Source organism: Poecile atricapillus, chromosome 3 (genome assembly GCF_030490865.1).
Source record: "Poecile atricapillus isolate bPoeAtr1 chromosome 3, bPoeAtr1.hap1, whole genome shotgun sequence".
Classification (NCBI taxonomy): domain Eukaryota; kingdom Metazoa; phylum Chordata; class Aves; order Passeriformes; family Paridae; genus Poecile; species Poecile atricapillus.
In genome coordinates, this window is record NC_081251.1 from 76,617,236 (window position 1) to 76,636,922 (window position 19,687).

Here is a 19,687-nt window from a genome sequence, read left to right on the forward strand (position 1 = left end):
AATATTTTGTCTTGTTGGAGAAGGCTGAGAAACACAAGTTCCTTCCACAGAAGCTCTATACTGAAAAAGAACACAAAATATCCAACCCACGGTTTCCCTCAGCTACACTAGAATTGTACACACCACTCTGTGCAGTGATGCACAGTCCTGACCAGCTGGATTGCATGTAGACCATGACCAGTTTCTATACATTTCTCCATTCCTCAGTACTTCTTACAGACATGTCTTGAGCCTCTGAAATCTGACCAAATAAAACAGAGCAGGAAAATTGTTACAAAAACAGTAAAGGCTGTTTTCAAGCTAAAAAGAAACAGTAAAATGTGTTTTTTTTAATTCACAGCTGAGCTCAAGTCTGTTCACTATTTTTAGTATCATTCGCTACTGTTGTTTTTGGTTTGGTTGTTTTTTTTGTTTTTGTTTTTTTTTGTTTGGTTTTGTTGGGGTTTTTTTTTAATATGACAGTCTTGTCACCCACAATCCATCCTCAGGCCCAATATGTGATGCCCTGTGCAACAGCTTTGCAGTGAAGCAAATGAGTACCAGTGTAATTGATGTCTTCCACCCTTACAACAACTTGCAAACATTGTATTAAAGCAGTGAGAAAAAAGGGGTTTATAAGCACAGGAGAGTAGAATTACTCCATATTCCTCCCACCTTTGAAAAGTTACAGTCTTGACACAAAATATTGTCCAAGAAATCAAACATTACTTCATGGGATAACATAGTTCTAATCATAGCCCACAGTGAAGCGCCAAAGCGGGTGTATGTAAGCCAGCATCCTGACAAGTGGTGGGTTCTTTGGAAGCCCCTGACTTCTCTCAGTGAATGGAAACACTGAACAAATTTACACAGCACAAAATGTAGAAGTGGTTATAGGACTCGGATATATAATATGCTCTGAATTTTAAAGCTGAACCTGGGCTTACTTTTGTGTTCAGTGTGGATGGTATCCCACTATCAAGAACCATTTCTCAAGGCTTTTTTTTATCCTAGGATACTTGTAAACCTAAAATAAACCAATCCTCCACTCACATCTTGTAACTACAAACTTCCAGGGCAGTGGGAGACCTGTAGTAAGCGCCCTAGAGCTGGGAGCCAGGAATTTGGCACAGCAGCTGGCAGCCATCTCGGAACAGGAAAGGCCAATTACAAACCTGTAACTCACAAGAGAAGTCAGTCAGTGGCCAATCAGACATTTACCAGGTACTTTGATCCTACCATCCAAAGGAAGAGACATTCATCCTTTTCCATTTCCACCCTTCTCTGTGGCACCTCTCTGCCAATTTCATGCAAGTAGACTCTCTCTCTCGCTGACCTACAGTGGAGGTCATAGACACAAATTCAACATTTGCAGTTTTTGATTAGTTTGACCCCACTGTTTCCTCTTCTGGTAACTGTAATTTCCTCCTTTCTTTCAATTTAAACTATAATCTCTGCTTCAGCTCATGTCCAGTTTATAGCTGCTCTTTTCTTCTAGCTATTTTTTCTGTCTACTCTCCAGTGATAAGTCACACCTGTATATTTGCCCCTCCATGTACAAACACTATTCAAAAAGAGTTATCCAATTTCTTTTATCCTTATTTTTTTTTTTCTGATCAAGGCACAGAGCCAAAATATTATATTTAACAGACAGAACAATATTTTACTAAGCTTTTACTCATATGCTGGAAGTTAATGCAGAAAAAAATTGCTTTCCTAAATGAATGCAAGACCTAGTTTTCCTGGCTTACTCTAGTGTAAGAAAGCTGCAATGAAGAGAAGAAAGATTATATATTCCAAATCATCTTAGCTACCCTCTTTATCATTATTATTGCCTCCATTTTCTACTGCATTTTAGAGTATATTCTAAATGGAATATTAATATTAATTTCTTTCTTCTTCATGAGAGTTCAGATAATTTGGGATAATTAAGGGAGAGAGGATAGGAGAATCCATTGTGGGGTTATAAATCTCCAAGGAATGTGTTAGTTTTGCATTTTAGTTCTGCTGAAAAATGTAAATGCTTCAATTAGTGTAAAAATCAGAGGCTGCCTCACTCATTAACAACGAGGCCTCTAACCTCTCACCTTGCCCATATCTGAATCAGAGGATTCTGAAATGGGAAAGTTGGCCCATTTTCCTAAATACAGAAACTGTCCTTAAAAAAAGTGACCAGAAAATATCCCCCTTAGTCTCCCTCTCTTAAAGAGCTAGTTAATTTGCAGAAAAGGCCTGTCTAGAGAAGTTAGTATCGTTTTGCATATGATGGGGAAGCTGGTGTGCTTGTGGATAGCATTAGAACAGACTTGAAATGAAGATAACAGGGCTGGGCATCTGCAGTGCTGGGATGAATCTCCTCAATCTAAATATTCCATGTTTTATAACAAACCTGTCAATAAGCGATGTGAGGGCAGTTTCGCTGCTGTGCTGTGCTATCCTACAGCTAACACAGCCTGAAACCTCCTAAAGGCTGATTGAAATCGATTCATACGCAGGTGGAATGCTACAGATCTCTCTTCTCAGCCTTTATAAAGGGAGATTTACTGGGAGACTTTTTATTTATTGAGAGATTCGTATTATACCAAGTTCAATATTCCTCCAGTCCACAGTTACCCAGAAAGATACACTTAAACAAATGCCTGATGTATTCAGCGTGTATGGGACCAAATAAATCAGAGGGAAAGAATATAGCTACTACCACACACATCCATTCTGCACACATTTATTTCTAAGCTAGTGGCTGGGAGGCAAGGAGAAAAGCGCTGCCTGGACTGATGATTACATTTCCTCAGTGAATAAAGCCTACATGTGCAAAACAGTAATGCAAAACTCCCTGCTCCCTTTGCATAAAAAAAGTTCATCCGCAATGATTTGATTAATTGAAGGATTAGCCTTTTGCTACATTCTTGACCTGAGTTTCTTCTGCTAATTTTCCTAGAGGATCTTCTAAGCAGTATGGCACAAGTAATATAGTATTGCAGGACTCTGGTATATTTTCAAGACCATCAGCACCACTCACAACTTCTGATCCCAAATTTCTCTCATGCATTAGTCCTTTTATATTTTCTGAGGTTTGAATCTTTTTTTAATATATAAACTCCTTCAGACAGGGGCCCAGTTCTCAAAATGCCTTCAAGATGTTTACCTAGTTTGCATAGAAGCAGCTTTGTTTACACAAACAAATTAGTATGGAGAAAGGTCGTATTATCTCCTCTTCTAAATGCCACACCATCAAACCAAAATATTGCTTTATTACTCCTCAAGTCCACTCTAAGTGCTGCTACCAAAAATTACCTTCCTGGTCCATAATTTCCTCTCCTCTGCTTGTTCTCAATACTGAAGTCACTCTTTGGTATCTTATTGACCTCAGCTCTGTTCCTCCAGTGATATTAGCCTAAGTCATTCCATCTCCACACTACCCTCTTTGCTGATCTCTGATAAATTCCATAATAGTTGAATACTTCAAAATATATTCTTAAACCTCTTCTACCATTTCGCCTTCAAATCAATCCCATTGACACTGGTACATGTACCTGAGCTGTCTCTTTGTCACCTTAAAAATCTTTTGATCTCAGGATTTCAAAATATTTCGTGTCATGACAGTAAAGACTATGTAGGTTCTGGTTCAAAAGTTTGTAGAAAAACCATCACTGAAAATCAATGACCATAACATACTTAGATCAAATATACTCTTTGGAGCAACAAAGATCAAAAAGCCACTACAAGTGGGCTAAACTTCAAGAAATTGAAGTATATGAAAATGAGAAAATTTGTTTACAAAGAAACTAAATGAGTTATCTGGGAGAACAGGATGCTTATGGATAGCACAGGGACTACCAAAGAACATCCTACTAAAAGCAGAGCTCCAGCACACACTGTCTGTTAGGAAAAACTTGAGAAGAAATAAAAAAAAAGCAGGAGTGTTGGAGCAGTGAGCTAAAGATTTTGGAAGTAAAAGAGTTTATTAGAATTGAGAAGGCATCATTCAAAAAGCAGAAGCTGTATCCAAATGAAGAAAATAAAAAGGATCATAAAACCTGGTAGAATAAATGCAAAAATATAATTAGGCAGGCTGGGGGAAAAAAACAAAAAAAAAAAAAAAAGTTTGTAGAACATTTGGCTGAAGCAATCAAACATAATACTAAATTTCTCTTCCACAGGAATCATCAACATCAGAGCAAAAAGCCCTCCAGGCAGTCTATGGAGCCCACTGACAGGCTGAATACTCAGGATATAAGAATACCTGGATCACTGTGGCCTTCCAGTACCAGAAGGGAGCCTACAAGGAAGATGGAGAGAGACTTCTATGAAAGGACAAGGAGGAATGGCTTCAGACTGAAAGATGTCAGGTTAAGATTATATATTAGAAAAATATTCTTTGTCGTGAGGGTGGTGAGGCACTGAAGTAGGTTACCCAGAGAAGCTGTGGATGCCCCACTCCTAGAAGTGTTCAAGGTCAGGTTGGATGGGGCTCTGGACACTCTGCTCTAGTGATATGTGCTCCTGCCCATGGCATAGGGGGTTGGAACTAGATGATCTCTAAGGTCTAAATCCAAATCATTCTATGATTCCATGTTTCTAGGATCACTGTAGAAGAAACTGCTCATATTTCCTCACTAGAAGCTTTTTTTGAAAGCAATACTGCAGAGGATCCATCTGAAACATAACTGACTGTGGAGAGGCTGTTGTGATGTTAACACAAGTGTTAATGAGTTGTCTGGACTGGGTGGTATTTATCAAGAGTTCTGAGAAAACTTAAGGAAGTAAGAGCTGAATTACCAATAGGGGTACTTAACCTCCCATGTTGATTTTTAGGTGCTGAGCACTGAGAGTCAGCAAATGTGATGCCAGTGAGGATCTGGAGAGCTACAGAGCTACAAGCTTGTAACTCTAGTGCACAAATATGTAAAGGCTACAATAAAGGATAGATATGTGTCTGAATGCAACTTAAATGAAAGAGCCAATGTCAGTTCTGTAGTGGGACATTGTGCCTTGTAAAATCCACTTGAGTTTTTTGAAGCTAATTAACATATGGATCAGGTGAGACAGCCAAATAAAATACAACTGGATGTTCAAAATTCTTTGGATAAATTCTCCTATGAATGTTTTTTAAAGAAACTGAGCAGCCATAGCATAAGTGGGAAGGACCTGGCAGGAACACATAAAGGGCCAAAAGACATGAAACAGAAGGTTCTGCACTTACAATAAAACAAATACCCTTCACAGTGAAATAAAATTGTGGACTCTGAGGCGACAATTACCATTCAGTAGCAGACATGCAAGGTTACAATATGACATTCAAGGTTCCACAGAAGCATCAGCTCAGCTCAGAAGCACTTAAAAAAAAAAAAAACCTCAAATGCCAGTAAAAAAACAAGACAAAACATAATTATGACTCTGTTCATCTGCATCTTGGATATTTTTCCAGTTAGGATCACCTCATCCCAACAAAAGGACATAAAGGACACATCTGAGGTGGCAAAAGCTCAGAGAAAGACCGGCTATGATAAACTATGGTGTGGTTTATACAGTTCTGAAAATTTGTGATGGAGTAGAGTCAGTGGATAGGAAATGGTTGTTCACTGTCCATCCACTGCAAGGAGCAGAAAGTGGCAAATAAAGCTAACGTTAAAGAGCTAAACTTAAATAAAAAGAGATGAGCTTTTCAGAATAGGGATCTGTACCACTTAGCATATCTTGTTTGACATATGAAGAGTTTGTTTTGTAGAACGAGGACTTTGTGTTGTTCTGTATCTGTGTCTTCATGTCCACACTCCTTGAATTGGACTTCCTGTGTACACTGGTACAGATAATTAACCATAAACATTCAGCCTACCCCATAACTGGGTTGATTACACTCTTAGGAGTCAGTTTGCAATAGGGAAATTCACTTAAGCAAAGCACTAGACCAGTCATAGCTTCCTGTTCCCTTTTTGCATAAATTCAAAGTCATAATAACATATTGGTCTCAGTTTAGAACAGGAATGGCAAAGGTAAAAGCAAATGATAAAAAGATGAGCCATAAATCATTGTAAATTCTTATATCACAAGCCATGCATGCACATCAGTGGTGAACCTGTGAAAATGAAGAAAAGGCACATGAAGTAAGAGTATTTGAACTTTGCTGAAGGTAGCTGTTTCCAGGGTTCCTGCCTGGAGAGAAGTGACTTTCATCCTGTACAAAGACTACTTTCATTATGTCCTGTTTTTTGCATTATCCTCTGTACTCCAATTCCTTGTATCATCTTTCTATTATGGAAGATGTCATGGGAAGTCTCTTCCTCTGCTAGGTATGATACCAAACAACTGGAAGAGGGAATCCACTCCAGGTAAAATCCCTGTCAAGGAAATGATTTTCCTAAGAGATAGCAAAAGTAGTTAAACACGTGTCCCACAGGACTGCACTTCTGTTGAAGACTGTGAGAACTCTCCAAAGAAGGATATATCCTCTAACATCCACTGAGGCAGATCCAGAGTCATGCCACTGATGCCATGCCAAGATTTACATTGGTGCAGTATTCCATCTTGGGAGCCAGTTCTGACTGCTGCATCCTCACTGTAAACTGAGTGGTGCCTGGGACTGTCAGGTGGTTTTCACTAAATTTAAAGGAGCAAATGAGACCAAGATGGTAATAATTTCATGCAGAAATGTAGTATGGTACATAAGCTGAGGCTGGTTTTATCTGCAACACAAAAAATGTCCCATCTCTTAAAGAAAAACTAATTTTTATTCTGGTGTGATGGTGAGAACTAGCACAGCTAGGCCTCACATATCTGAGACAGCATAGGGAGAAGATTTCCCAGCAAAAGTGCTTTCCTAGTGAATGAAGAACAGGTCACTGTATACTAGGTCATATAGTTGTATTACTTACCACATAAAAAATTAAATAAATTTTATATTAAATACATTAAAAATATATATATAATGTATTTCTCATTTTCTTCCTTAATAATTCAGATATACAAGCAAGGTCAAAAGCTGCAGTCTGACTGGAATGACCATACCATTTTTTACTGTTAAATTTCCTATGCAATATTACTGAAGACAAATTATTTTTTATTGTTTTAATAGAAAAGTGTTTCACACATCTTTCAAATTTCCTCAGTATCTGAGCTCCATATGAGCACAGGATTTTTTTAGGATATGTTAGTTCACCACAACCACTTTACTAAAGAGAGGCTTGCCATAAGAGTTTCCAGTTTACAAAGAAGAATAAAATAGTAGGTGTTAACACTGAAAAAGAAAATTGTGACAGAAAATTAAGGTTATTAGGGAAGCTGAGAATTATAAAAGGCCCAACAGGGAATGATTTCAGAAATCACAGTTTAGCAGCAGAGCAAATAAACAAGGCAGCCTGTGACTGAAGTAATCAAACTAGAGGATATTTTAGCAAAATAATAAAACAAGTATCTCCAAATGGAGCCTGGTTACCTAACCACTGTATTCTTTCACTTTTGGCTCATGAAATACAGCCAGCCTGGCCACCTTGCAGGGGTGAACCTTGGAACGGAAATCATCCAGATGTTCTCAGTTTTTGGGACTGGACTGAGTTTTTGACACAAAACCTGTCTGTCTGGCAGCACCTCACTGTGTGAACTGTGAAGTGTTACTGGGACCTCTTTATGAATTTTCCTCCTACCTGAGGATGCAGTGGCTGACACTGAAACGTGAGCCGGATTTTGCACTTATCCTTGTGCAACTCCAGGGCAGCCATGCCTGTCTGCAAAGCTGGGAAAGCAGACACCCCTGCCTTCACCTTCCTCACTGCTGACTGACACATCTGCTGGCAGAAAACATAAAGATCACAGAAAAATTCTCCTCCTACTGCCCTGCTATTGGCTGCAGGGGTGAGCAGTGCAGGGACACTGGCATAGGGCAGGGACACTCTCAGGACAGGCTACTCAGAAGAGCTGTACAGGGAAAAGGGTCTTCTGAGAGGATGAGAGACATGTCCCACAGACATGAAGTGCTAAGACCTGTGTCACACATGTTCTGTGTCCACAGAGGCTGTGGCCACAAAAGTATTGTCATCACAAATATTTAAAACAAGAGTTAAATAAAGCAGTTTGTATGAACCTAGCGCATAAGATAGACTCTTCTGGGCAGTATAAATTTAAGTCACAGGCAGTGGGAAGAACAAAACATCAGCATTTCACAAAAAACAACCTGTGTTACAGCCCCTAGGCTGTCAGCCAGCCCTGCCGAAGCAGACAGTGACACGGATCTTAAGGGCAGCAAGAAGTGCTACAACAGTCACGTAGCCTGACCCCCTGTGTAAGGCAAGCCATAGAATTTTATCCAGCAGCTCCTGCAGCAGTAACACCTACTCTTCCCTGCTGCAATGAGGCTCCCTACAACCCACTTTCAAATGAGCTCCCGCCAGGAGTCCAGAGGAAGCGGACAGCTATTAGACAAAAACTTGTTTGTTTGCTTTTCCAAAAGGAGCAGCCAGGAGAGCAGTTGCTGATTGCTGATGTAGGACAGCATCACTGGCACCCAGTGGGCATGAGGCAGCCAGGCTCCGGCTGAGCGCGGAAACCGGGCTGGCAGAGTCACACCACGCTGCAGCAGGACTATAGCTCTTTCCTACTTCGCTGACATTCACGTTGCCTTCCTCTCACCCACCGAGTATTATCATCACAGAGGCTGGAGTCTGAATGTGTTTAATGCTTTCTTAGCCACAGATCATTAGTAACCAATTCCACTTTCCACTGTCTCAATTGTTTTTATACAATACAAGACTCCTTTTTTTCCCCTCTCCCCTCCCTCTTCTTTCTTCCTCCTTTTTCCAATTTTCTTGTGGTAAAACAGTCCTGCCTGAAAGCAATAAGCTCCTTTCAGAACTTAAAACCCTAATGGCAGGCATTAGGAAAAGAAGCTCTAAAGGCACCATTATTCCTCACTTTGGCTTCACTGCTGGCTCACTGTCTACATGCATAATGCCGAGCTTTTTCCCACAAAAATAGCAGTCCTCAGATAGCTACAAATCCATGTTAGTTGCTTGGGTTATTTATTCCTGGAGGAAGCTAGCAAAGTGACAACTTTTAGGACATTTGGGAGGCCACCATGAAGTGGTGAGCACTTGGCTGGGTATGGGGAGGAATATAGATGAAGCAATGACTTAGGTAATTGTACCCACCAGGAGCAGCTATTCATGCTTTTGAGGTATTCCCACTCTGCTCATGATGGTCTCACCTCTTTCTCTATCAAAGCTTTTCTGGTTCACAAAGTCTCTTTCCACAGTTCTGCATATGTGCTCACGTAAGGCCTGAAGAAAGATTGCATCTTGTCATTGCTCTCCCTGTTTCTGTGGGGCTGCAGCATCCAGAGGAGGAAAAGTCAGGGGTGCACTCCCAGTGCTGTTACTTGCCCTCTGTGCAAATTCCAGCCATTCATTAGCTACTGACTGGCAGCAGTGAGAAAGTGGTCTGCAGCCCAAGCTGCTGGCTGGAATAGGCAGAACCTCTCAATAAAATGTTGGAGAACAGCAGGACATTAACCCCAAGGGGAACCCAGAGACAAAGAAACCTGGGAGATTAGCCAGATGGTGAGTTCCTCTTCCACCACTATCCTAGGGACAATAAAGAGCAAATGACAGGATTCACCCATCCCTTGAGGAACAAGTACTTCACCAGAGGTAAGGCTCTCAGACTGTTAGTCCCAGGCAAAGATAGGACTCCACTATGCCTCACCACTTTCAGTCCAATAGGCATTTTAGGATACACGCAGCACTTGTTCACAGCAACATTCTTCCACTGGGATTGTGTGTGGAGGGTAAGGGGATATTGCCTCTCCCACAGCCATTGTGCCAGCCAGAGCCAGCACAGACTCCTGTGGCTGGTCCATTCTCTGTCTCTAGGGTGGAACTATCATATATTTGCTGCTATTAGCTCTGAGTAGGGGCACCCCTTCAAAGAGGATAGAAGGAGAAAACCCAAAGGTGCTAAATGACAGTGCCCATCCTTACATTTTGTGAAGAAAAAGCCTCCTACAAAGCCATGGGTCCCACTGCAGAGTCCTCAAGCCTACAAGTCAGAGCTGCTCATGCCTTAAACCCAGCATAATCCACCAGAAGACAAGTAATGGATCACTAGAGTGGGGCATTTGTAACTGTTTGACTTGCAATCCATCCCTGAATGAAAGAAACTATGCAAAAAACTCGCCCTGGCAGTCAGCAAGGCAGTACCTGGGGAAGGCTCTGTACAGTGTTTGGCTGGACAGGGGGCACTCCCAAGGCCCAGCCCAGAGCATTTGGCGCATGGATACTGTCCATGGCCAGGCAGCCAGTCCCTGCTTTTGCCATAAAGAGCAATCCTTGTGTGCAGAGGGAGTGGGGTTCCTTGCAGCCCTTGCACAGCTGCCAGGTGCCAGGGGGAGGAGTGGGGCAATCCCCCCCAGCTGCCAGAAGGATGGGGTGAGAGGCAGGCAGGAGCACAGGGATCTGACAGAGGCACGTGGCCCAAATCCTGCACACCTGCTGGGGTGTGATGCCAGCTGCAGCCCAACAAGGGACCCTATTGATCCTGCCTGTGTAGTGGGTTTCTCTGCCTCTGTACACACGGCTGAGGAGATCTCATGGAGAAATTTTCATGTGTGGTTTGCTAAGGGTTTCTCCCCAAAGAATTGTGATTTAATTGCTGTTATTATCTTCATAAAGCTGTCCAGAGTGTTTTTCCAGTGGTTATTTAAAGCTTATCTAAAAGATATTGATAGCAGTGGAACGCCTGGTTAAAACTGCATTCCTAGTGTGCCAGTAGCAGAGTGTGATAAAAATAGTAGGTCTCTTAAATCAATCATCATCTTTCTCTAATTTATTGTATTGTGGTATTTTTGGATCCATGCATAGCACATACAGCATATCATTATGAAAGTAACGCAGTTAGAAACTATATAAACAGATAACTGGAGACTGAGTTACTGTCAGTCTTCTATGTAAAAAAAAAAGGCACTTTGGAAAAGAATAAAAATCACACATTTGAATTTCTAAAGAGATCCTCTGATGAGGAACTTTGCCATAGAACGCAAACTCTCCAAAACATGTCCCCAAAACAGTGTACATGTTGCTGATGAAAAAAATATTTTAAAATCTCTTGATCAGTAACAGCTTCAAAAATAACAGTATGAATAATATGGATGTCTGGTGGGAACAAACAACTGCACAGGATATCATTAGGTATAAAGTCTATACGTGTTTTTTTTATTCTGATTTGCTGTAGAGAGAAAAGATAGAAGCACAGAAGCGATGAAACGTGTCTTAAAAAGATGGAGGAAATTTTTATTTAATGCAAATCCCTTGTTTCATCATATCACTAGTGACTCATGCATAAAGGCTTAGAAATCTATAGAAGGAGATGAGAAACCTCAGAAACAGATATGAGCAAATAATTCACTACAGGAAAGTTGTTTTCTCTTTAAATCAACTCATTTTTTTATTTAAAGAAATTATTTGCAAATAGGTCATTCTAACTATTATTATTATACATTCTAACTATGAATTCATTCCCATGTTTCTAATCACATCAGGGAGTGTTTCTGAAAACAAATTCAGACAATGAATTTACAAACTAATCATTCAAAAAGCTTAGCTACTGTGCGTTGCCAATCAATTGGCACTAAAAATCATATGCATTATCTCTACTTTGTAATTCAGTCCCTGAATTGCAGTCAAAAAAAGTATCCACCAGAGTTTTGAATCTCTCAGGTTCACTTTGGATAACGAAATGCATAAGAAAAGTTTAGGAATTAAATGTAACTTCATGTCTTTTCATGTCCTTCCACACAAAGCCCCCTGTCACCCATTGGACCTGCAGTCTAATCCCCAACTGGTGGATCCCTTTATAACTCATCATGGGAGAAAAGGCACATCACATTTATGGACTAGTGGCTTTTACATCTCTTTTCTCAAGTCATTTCTGTTGTTGAGTACCTGTCTGCCAATGATGCAACCTAGCTCTAATCTGGCATGTTTAATTACCCAAGTTCCTGTGCCAGAGCTTTGGATGAATTTTAGAAGACCTCCCTCTGCCTGTCCTACACCATGCAGCACCACAGACTGATCCACATACCCATCCATGAACAGCATAAACGGTCCTGGATGGTCTTCCTCCTCCACCATCTACCACCTCCAGAAATCCGCTTTAGTAATTGGTTTGTCATAGCTTAGGTTCCCTCTTGGTCTTAAATTAGCCTGAAAAAGGAGCTGTTGAGTGTGAGACAATGCTTACACAGACCTCCTCCAAAGATGGGCAGCTCTCAGGGCTGCAAGACTGTCAGGAGCAGGCTGAAGCCCTTTCCCTGATTTTTCTGAGTAAGCCAAGGAAAATCAGACTTTCTGCTATGGCTATTACCAATAATGAGGCATCAGTGTATGGAGTAGCAGCCACAGTTGGTGACTATTTCTAAGATTCACTATACCATATTCAGGGTTCACCATTGCATCGCCTAAATGGCTTTCACAGTCCAGGTTTTTTGAGGTTTTTTCTTCTGGTTTCCTGAGCCAGCTGTACCCAGTTTTATTTGGGATTATTTCTTTAATTCTTTACTTTTGCTGACTTTACAGTGACTTTTTGTCCATGCCCTCCTTTCTAGCAATTCAATGTTGCCTGTAGTTCTGTGCACCCTGTAAAAGAACTGGTGAAGGGTAAAAATGCCTGAGACGAAACATTTGGATTATTTACTATTGGAATAGTTTCTCTAGTGAGAGTTGTTTCTGTAATATCTGGTATACAGAATCAAGTATCACAGAAACATTTTCCCCATAGAGCAGTTTCATTACCCTGCCAAATCCTTTGTAGCTAGGAAAATGCCTATGCTGCAAAACTGAGACTGATATTATGAGAGCATCAAATCTGGGCTCGTTACAATCTACATCTTAGCCCAAAATCCTTTTTCACACAGAGTTCCAATGCTTGGCTCTTGCAATGGAGTATGCTAAGGAGGTGAAACTGTGAAGCAAGATAGGACATGAGATTAATGCTACAAGAGCCCAGACAGCACCATCCTTCTTGAAAGATGGCATATGTACCCCACAATAACATTGGGAAGTGAGCAGAAAATTCACTGATCCCAGACAGACCCATGGCATCCCTTCTTGAAGAGAGATTTGGTGCTTAACAACACAATTACAAGAAGAAAGGAGTTCTCCCTACCAAGAAACAGATTCCTCTTCTAGTACATTGAAGCAATTAGGTAATTTCCATCTCCTTCCTTGCAAAGTGAATCTCTCAATAGCTCAATTTCTTCAAGTGCTATTGTTTTCTCAGGCACAAGAAAAGTAATTTTGCTGAGCTTCCATACTCTCCGAGTACCCAAGCAACTCTAGCACCTGAGTGTTCAATGCTGCAGCTATTTCTTGGGTACTGCTTGGACATGTTTCAAGCTGACATTTTAGATTGCATAACTCCTGGCACAGCCCTGCAAAGATGTCTCCTCCCATTGCATCAGAGAGTGACCTGCTGTGGCAAAGGCTATTACTTCTTTCGAGATTATCGAGTCTGTGGTGCCTCATCGAATTATACAGATTCCAAGGGGAGGAAAAGTAACTGCTGCGTGCTCCGGGCTCTGAACTTTTCAGTGCAACACATCTGGAGAGCCTTCATCTGCATATGCATCTCTAATGCCACATCTCCTTGGTGAGCAATGCGTGCATTGAATTCTGCTAACATAGGGTGACAGACAAGAAACAATAGGAGATACGTTGACTCAGTGCTTGTCTCATCCTAAAATAAAATACTGTGTGACGGACTAGCCACAGCTGCACGCTTACAAAGAGCAGTCTGTGGCTTCTAAGCAAAGCAGCTGAGAAGTTAAAAAAAAAAAGATCTCAGCTTCCCCCTCCCCACTCATCCCCACACACGTTAGATTCAAGGCCAAAATCTGATGACTGAACTAGGCACACAGCCAAGAGTGGCCTGATTTTGGGGAGTTACTGAGCATTGGTGCTGCCCAGGGACTTTCGCTGCTTCAAAACTCTGTTTCTTGGGGAACACAGAAAATTGGATATATTCAAGCAGGTGCCTAAACATTAAGATTTTTAATGGCTCAGTTAAATTTGTTCTGCTGGAAACTGTTTCATTTGACAGTAATGGCAAATGAAAATTGAAAAAAAATCATTAAAAAAAAAAGAAACATTGAAAGTCTGGTTTCTGTAGCATTAACTACACTGAGTACCACTGAGAAGGTGGGAGCAGCAGGCTGTGCAATGGCAATGCCACTTTCCCATCAATGTGGTGCAGACCAAGCGCTACTACTGATAGCGCCAGTAGAGAGGGCAAGGCATGACTGATCACACCCAAATCTCAGAAACTCCATGTAAGCAGTACCCACGCTTCTCCAGGCAGCTTGCTGACGCTAAATATGGCAGCTTTTCTAGCCAGGTTTGATCACTGAGTCCAGGGATGCAAATGAGCACAGTTGGATCCATCTGAGGCAGAGACAGCGATGCTGAACCCAAAGAGCAAATTTTCCTCTTTTTCCCCACCTTAATACACATAGTGCTTGCAGCAAAGGTGGCAGGAAAAGACTAATGCTTGCCTTCAAGGGATTTGAAGAGAGTTCTTAACTGTTTAAAGAAAGCTTAAAAAATTGTAATTCTTAAGCAACTTTCCAAGGCTGGTTGCTGAAGGTTACACAGGGCTAGGTGTGAAGATGTGTAATCCTGTTCTTCAAATGTCAGCAGGAAAAAAGTAAAATTCTCCTTTTGGCTTTCTCCAGCCCCTGAGTAATCTGATGCAGCATAAATCAATATGTTCTTGAGACAGCATTCCATGGAAAATGTAAATTGTTATGTTATCTGATATTTGGGTTGTACAAACTCTAGCAAATCGCAGAAACTATAATCCTGGGCTGTGAATCACTGCTGCAGATCTAATCGCTACCAGTCTTTTCTGTCCATCAGCTCTGCTGCCTGCAAAGCAGTGGAAGTATGGATTACACAATTTGTACTTTCCATCACTATCATGCCCTGGTGCTAAGAAATTGTAGTGTGACCAAACAGCTAATCAGAAGCAAAGCCTCGTAGCTGGTTTCAATTTCCTGTGTGCAAATATCCTCACCTCTCCAACGAGAGCAGGCTTGGGTGTTTACAGGCAGCACACATCTACTTTTACCTTTTAGAGCAGAAACCATTCAGGGGAACAGACTCTTTAGGAGCTGTGATTGGAAGGAAGCTTTCTAATGCAACAAATGGTCGAGCAGACAACACAAACCAGCAGATGCCAAACTATCTGAAGCTCGATAGAGAACAAAGGCCTCTCTCCTCAAATGATGGCCAGGGCTGCAGAGTCCAGACGGAAACACATACCAGCTGGCCAGCCATGCAGAATGAAATCTCCCAAAGACCAGTTTCATCATAAGCAGCAGCTGACCGATCACAATTGACAGGACAGCTGACAAGAGGTCTCGCTCCTGGGGTTCCTCCCTCCCTCGCTCTCAGTCAACATGAGCCACCACTTTTGTCATGGGAGCCTGTGGTATGTTTGCCTGGCACAAACTCATGTTCATGGGGAATCAGACTTATTGTTTGCTACAGTCTGCCACAGGGCAAGTAAAAACTTCTGTCTCAAGCTGGCAAAAACCAAGCAAAGTCAAGATCTCCTCATAACAAGGTGCACGCTGAGCAAGTCTTAGGCTGCTTAGGGAATGCGGGTAGGTCTGCCCTGCTTCTGCTGGGATTGAGTGGTGCTTTGACACACAGCCCTTACCCCACAGTGATAAACACATCTGACATCACACCCCTGCACTACTGCTCACATCTCAATCATTGCTGCCACAATTTTAGGCTGTACATTTGTCAGCAGAGACTAAGGCCTGAAAAGATATGCCTGCACTTTATTATTCACAAGCCTTTCTAAGCAGACCACTATAGACATTTTGGTGGTTCAAAGAAGGAAGTCTCACAGCCTGTGTGAAATATAATAAAGAGAAGCAGAAGGTCCTGAAAAGAAAGGAAAGGCACAGTCAGAGAGAACTTTCTTGTGAGGTGAGGACTTTGAAGAGAGAAATGCCATGAAAGCATCTGATGTGAGCTCTTCTACAGAAGGCCAGCAGACTTCTCCAAACCCACCCAAGCTGCTGACCTGAACAGAGCACCCTGAAAATTCTTTGTGAAGCAAATGACAGGATAATGGAGGAGGATGTCTGAAAGAGACACACAAGCAAAGGAGTGACTGTCAGCTGGAAACTCCTATTCTATATATCAGGTTTAACAAAATTAGGAGAGTCACCCAAAAACATCCCATCACACAGAAGTTTCAGAATCCATGTGCTTTTTGGTTTGTATGTATGTATGTTTGCATACAGGCCCATCCACTTTCCTCTTCAGAAGACCCACAGTTTTTAAGTGGTTCTGTAATTATATTTCTTCATAGTAGCAGACAGTTTTTAAAAGAAAATCAGACAATCCAAGGGAACAAACTCTTCTTGGACAGTTTCCCATCCCTGTTACTTTCATTAAAAAACAGGGTGCACCAAGGCTACGGCTGTTTGCACTATGTGCCCGATTCAGGAAACAGGCAGTTTGTTATTACGGTTATTTCTGGCAATTTAGGCCATTTCTTCTCTGAAATATAAAGAATTTCTAATTCAGCTTAAGTACTAGTCTACAGATTCAAAATGCATGTGCTAAGTCTGTAGGGTGTCCCACCTGACTGACTAGGAAATAAATCCAAACAGAGCACAGCAAAAAATTACAATAAGTTGCCTGCATCACTTCAGGCCATATTCATCCAGTGATGGCTTATGAGTACTGCATACTGAAAACACACAGGAGCTGGGTATTATGAATTCTAAGCCACTGACCATCATTTCCTTTTACCCCACAAGTTCCTTAAAAAGAAGCAAGATCCTTGGCAGCTGTCAATTAGCGGAGTCTCATTCAAGCTTATGCTGAATTAAATGGGCTAAAGATGTGTGCCCTGACTCAAGCAGAACAATCTTTCCCCCACAGCGACAGCAGAGAAGCTCATCTTTGTTTAAATATTCAGTTCTACAAAGACTTTAAAATCCTCATGCTCACAAAGGTTAGGAACTCTGTGGGCAGCGGTGTAGGCTGTGTGCACCAGATTTGGGAACACTTATGTAAGCAGCTCCTAAGAAGACTGTACAACAAATTTGAAAGAGCAGGGGGTCAGTCTCAGTGCCTACACACTGTAGCCGTAGCTCTTGTCTCTCCCTTCACATTTGCGTGTTAATCACTTAAGAAATCCACAAGATGCCCTGTTGCACCCATTAATTTTTGAGAAATAAAATGGGAATCAGTATTCTTAAAACAGTCATTTTAAAAATATGGGATGTTCCCACTGCACTGCCACAGCACTTCTCTGTGCAGTTCCCCATTTATCTTTCATGTACACACACTTCCCTCTTGCCACCTTATAACCACTTCTACTTGCAGGGCAAGGTAGCAGCTTTCAGACAACCAAGGAAACTGTGAGAAAAAGGGTAAGGTGCGACTATTTTCCATATCTCAGACTAAAAATTGACATGATTTATGAAAAAAAAAAAGACCAGGAAAGTTAGTAAGCCTGTCCTTTACCACAGGAGGCAGGATTTCAAGCTAAAATATGGGAAAACCCATGCTAAATGAGAAGCCTGCCAACCCTAACAGCTCAGTCATAAAGGGGATTATTCTGTGCAGTCACAGAGTTTTCCTAGACTACTTGTTTTCACATGAGCTGATAGCTCGAGGGGATGTTCAGACAGTGCTTGATGCTTTTGAACCTGACCTACAACCAGCCAGTGTCAGTTCAAACCTGACCGCCGGCAGAAAGCATGGAAAAAACGGGAAGAGGAATGAAGCATGTTGTCATGGTCTGCCTCTGTCAAAAGAGCTTGCAGTTTGACAGACATCAAACCAACAGAGCAGAAAGCTCAGATTGCACTGAAGCTAAATAAATAGCACATATGACAGGGATGGGGGAGAAGTTTGGATCTGTGTAGGAAGGCAGGGGAGGTCTGAGAAAAGGGTAATGGTGTGAAAGAGGAGGAGAAAAGGGACAAGACTTGGAGTTACACAGACATGCTCCCAGTCCTAACGAGGCCCAAGGCTAGTAAACAAACTCCTCTTTTTCCTCCCTGCCTCTACTTTGTCCTCAGTGAGCTCTGGGCAACCCATCTCCAGAGGATGGTGACTGCCATTCCTCATGGGAACCAGCAACAGAGGAGCCCTTTCCACCTTCCTGGTACCTTCTGCAAATCATGAAGTGCAAGACTGAAAATGTACTGGCACAGTACCCCAGGCACTGACAAGGAGTTGGGAAGGGAGGCACCACTGACTGAGACAAATGGAAGTTCCCACCCCTCACATCTCCTGTGTCTCTATGGAGGACATTTTCATTCAACAGAATGTACAGCTCATGGAGATGAGCAGGTAATTTCACACCCCTTTAAAAAAATTCATTCTGTTTAGAGGTCAGGAGTCCAAAATCTACACACTCAATTGCATTTCCTTGATACTAACAGCACAACATAAATTTGCCATACAAATACATAAATTTGCCATCACCTGAGTGATTTACAAAATGCATATCTAAAAAACAAAATAAATAGCCTCCCTGGAAGTTGAAAGATTTGTTTTGGGGGCTTTTCTTTGGAGTCAAAGCGGGTCCAATCAAAACACATAGCACTCAGTTCCACTACGTCCATCACAGCTGGTGTATGGTGCCTGTCACCTCCTTGGCAGACAATGCAGATCAGGGAGACTGACACAGGCCACAGATCTACAACGAAGATCAAATCTCCCAATGGGATGGAGCAGCCCTAGCAGGCTACCCACTGGGATTCTCTGGTTGTTTCCCCAGGTCATCTGGGGAATAAGATCTTTTTATCCTAAGCAGACCTGGCTGGTTATCTGTTTCAGGATTTGGGGGTGGTTAGTACATAGAAATCATTCTTCACTCCACCCTGTGCACATGCTAGGGCCTGGAAGGGTCCCAGTCTCGCTTTCTGCTATGCTCAGTGATGGTCTGAGGGTCAGCAAGAGAAATGAAGCTGAAAACCATAAGAAGTCAAGCAACTTACATTAAAGACATAGTCCCCTCTTCCCCATTGGGACGGGAAACAGACCAGAGCAGGTTGCTAGGCTGGCAAGGAGGGAATGTGATAAAGCAAGCCTGGTTGAAATTGGTGCAGGGAATTTCACAGATGGGTGACATACAAGGAATGCAAGATCTACTCTCATGTCTAGTTAAATAACCCCAGAAGCATGCAGAACTCTAGCAGGCAGCTGCCTTTGATGCATATATAGCAATAGGTACCAGCTGACAAGGAGTTATTGGCTCCTAAAATACTCATGGATTAAGAAGACAGGAAAGGAGGTAAACTAGAAGTCCTAGCCAATAGATATGCATGATAGAGGTTGGAAAAGGAAGAAGATTCATATTTTTTAAGTGGGGCTTTTTGTTACATTGCTGTCACATTACAATTCATCAAGCTAGACCTGCTAGATTATTTCCCCTCTACACAATACAGAAGAGCTCAGCACTTACCACAGCATGACCAAGTGCCAAAGAGTAGGGAAGAAGGACATTGCAGCCACACTGATTCTCCATTCCAGTCATTCCCATGTTTTGGCAGCCCCTGTAGCTAAGAATCACAAAAGTAGAAATTTCACTTCTAATTGAAATATTTCTCTTGTATTAAAAGGCAAAGAAACTGGATGAAGACTGCTCACACATCATAAAGTTGTGTACATCCAAGATGACCTTCCTA

The 19,687-nt window shown here is 41.8% G+C and overlaps 1 long non-coding RNA gene across 1 annotated transcript; it reads right to left on the minus strand.

Moving 5' to 3' along the window:
• Positions 1-152: 152 nt before the first annotated feature.
• LOC131578143 (uncharacterized) lies at positions 153-19,060 on the minus strand. The gene is made up of 3 exons (XR_009277387.1): positions 18,998-19,060; positions 1,033-1,154; positions 153-241 (listed from the first exon to the last, which is right to left on the minus strand). It is a non-coding gene; the product is annotated as an uncharacterized LOC131578143 (long non-coding RNA).
• Between the last annotated feature and the right edge of the window lie 627 nt (positions 19,061-19,687).